Source organism: Lolium rigidum, chromosome 3 (genome assembly GCF_022539505.1).
Source record: "Lolium rigidum isolate FL_2022 chromosome 3, APGP_CSIRO_Lrig_0.1, whole genome shotgun sequence".
NCBI classification, from domain to species: Eukaryota; Viridiplantae; Streptophyta; class Magnoliopsida; order Poales; family Poaceae; genus Lolium; species Lolium rigidum.
The window spans coordinates 280493682-280496539 of record NC_061510.1 but is presented as its reverse complement, the minus strand read 5'-3'; positions in this window follow the sequence as shown (position 1 = coordinate 280496539).

The window sequence follows — 2858 nt, the reverse complement described above, 5'->3', positions numbered from 1 at the left end:
TAATTGCACCACAAGTACAACAACTTGCACCCTATATGCATTTTCATACAAAAACTTCCAAAGTGTGTTCAGGTGGTACAAGAACTTGTCCTGGATGTGCACCGTTGGTACAAGTGGTGTCTGGAGCTGCCACGCATCCCTGGTCAACCGTCGAAGCGTTTTTGCAAAAAAGTTCGTGTAGAAAGCGAGAATTCACGCGCGACCAGAAGCTTTCCCCGTCTCCTCTCCTCTCCGCTCGTCTCTTTCCCCTCTCCTCTCCTCTCCTCTCTGCGGCGGCGACCGCAAGCGAAACCCTAGCCGGCGGCGACCGATGCATGGCGGACCAAGGGCAGTGAGCATGGGACAGCGACGGGCTCGGACGCCGCCGCCAAGGCTTGCCCGTCGCGGAGGGCCGCGGTGGGAGGGCAGGCCCGTGGCCCCGCACCGCCTCCGGCCCTACCCTGTCGCGGAGGGTCGCGACATGCGGTGGCGAGGAAGGCCAGCGGCGGCGACTACTGCCGACAGAGGAAAGGGTTGCGGAGGGAGGCAATGGAGGTACGACAAGCCGTACTGTAAGCTACATGCCGTTGTACCGATGCCCAGAATCGCAGGAGGAGAGGGCGGCCATGGCAGTAGCCCAATGGCCGGCGGCCGCAATTCCAAGCAATGTCGGCCGGAGGAGCGATTCGCGTCATGGAGGCTCAGTGGACAGCCCGCGGCAGCCTCCCCACCACCACCCCCGACAGAACCGAAGGAGGAAGACATGCGCATCCGGAAGGAGGGAGATCCGTGGGCGACGATCACAGGTGAGTACTTCTGGAAGAATGGCGATGGTTGGGCAATGGAGTCATCGACAGCAGGAGGATCATCTTCTCCGTCTACACTGGTGAGTTAAATTTCATTGTTGTGTTAACTGAAATTCAGTTAAGCCAGGACTGACTTGGTTGATGTTTGTTCTCACAAGCAGAAGAAGAAACTGCAAGAGGAAAATTCATTGCTGCTGATGAAGCTAAAGGGGGTGGAGCTACAGCTAGACATGAGGAAGGCAGAGAACAAGAAAATGCTGAAGAAACATAGGCAGGAGCTTAGAAGGAGGGATTGGAGGGAATGTGTAATGATGTGTTTGTTCTCTGTCTGCTTAGTGCTTGTTGCTATGATCAGTGTGAGGTAGAATGGGGAAATGTAGGTGGTAACCATGCTTGTAACCAACTATGTTTATGGAATAAATATGAATCTTTGCTTCAATTTATTCAGTACATCAGTAATAGAGGAAGACAAATTGTAGGGTTCAAACATCATTTGAGTAGTAGTGATAGCATTCAAGTGTTTACAAATTTAAATATGATCATAAAACATTATTGAGTTGTACCATCTGAAACAGCATTCAGTTACAGCATAACAAATTCATCACTGAGGTGCAGTCTGAGTAATTTGGATTTCTTCTGGATTGTCACTTGGGAATGCCTCATTCAAATCAGGCAACTCATTTCTGGGTTGCTCATCACCAAAAAGCATGTAGTAGGTTGATCCAGGACCTGTGTTGTAACCTCTTCTTCTTGCATTTGATGCAGTTGGCACAGTTGGTTGTGATGTACTTGCCCCTCTGACATACTTGGCTCTTTTCTTTTCCTTCCATTTCCTCTGCCCCTTGCACTTGCTCTTCCTCCTCCTCTTCCTCTTGCAATTGCTCTTCCTCCTCCTCTTCCTCTATCTGCTTGTGCATTAGCTCTGCCTCTTCCAGCTTCTCTTCCTCCTCCTCTTCCTCTTGCACTTGCACTTGCGAGTGGTTAGCCTTGTAGGTGGTAGTTCCTCTCTTGCGTACACCACAAAGGCACTTTCTTCAGGTAATGGTTGTTGCACTCTTGGTATAGGGAAGTGAGTTGCTGCCTGTTGAAACATTGATTGACACATTGGTACAGGGAAACATTGAATCAAATAACATAGATTGAAAAATTGGTAATGGATCATGGAGTTACCTCTTGGCCCATTTGATGCACCAGTGTTCTCATTTGATGCATTGGATCATTTCTAGGGTCAGGAGTGATAGGCATTAAGTGTTGCATAACTGAAGGATCATCCACATCCTCATCTTCCACATTGGTAGCTCCATTTAGGTTATCCAATACCCACTTGGCATGTCCTTTTTTATTATGGTTGGGGTTTCCACACACAGAGCAGTGCATGTCACACCTGCTCTTGTGATGGATTTGACTCCATGTTGCTCCTTCTCCTCTGGAGTTTTCCTTCTGTTCTTCTTGGGCCTTCCCATGACCTTTGTGTAGATTGGAGGATGCATAGTTGTTGCATTCATAATTTCCCAATGAACCCTGGATCTAAGTGGAGTCAAATTGTATGCATAAGCTTTCTTGAATGTGTCTATGCTGTAACAGCTATGCACAAGCTTGTTGATACGTCCAAAACGTATCTACTTTCCCGAACACTTTTGCTATTGTTTTGCCTCTAATTTGTGTATTTTGGATGCAACTAACACGGACTAACGCTGTTTTCAGCAGAACTGTTCTGGTGTCTCGTTTTTGTGCAGAAATCCAACTTTCAGGAAAATCCTCGGAATTTATGCGAAAGGTCCTATTTTCCTAGAATACTGACCGAGCCAGAAGGGAAAGCCAGGTGGGGGCACGAGGGCCCCACACACTAGGCCGGCGCTTTTCCAGGAGGGGCCCGCGCGGCCCTAGTGTGTGGCGGCCTCGGCTGGCCCCCGACGCCCTCTTTCGGACTACTTATTGCCTTCGACCTAAAAACGCACGGAGAGAAGTCGAAGTCGCCGTAAAAGACTCCAGGGGCGCCGCCGCCATCGCGAAACTCCAATTCGGGGGACAGAAGTCTCTGTTCCGGCACCCTGCCGGGACGGAGAAGTGCCC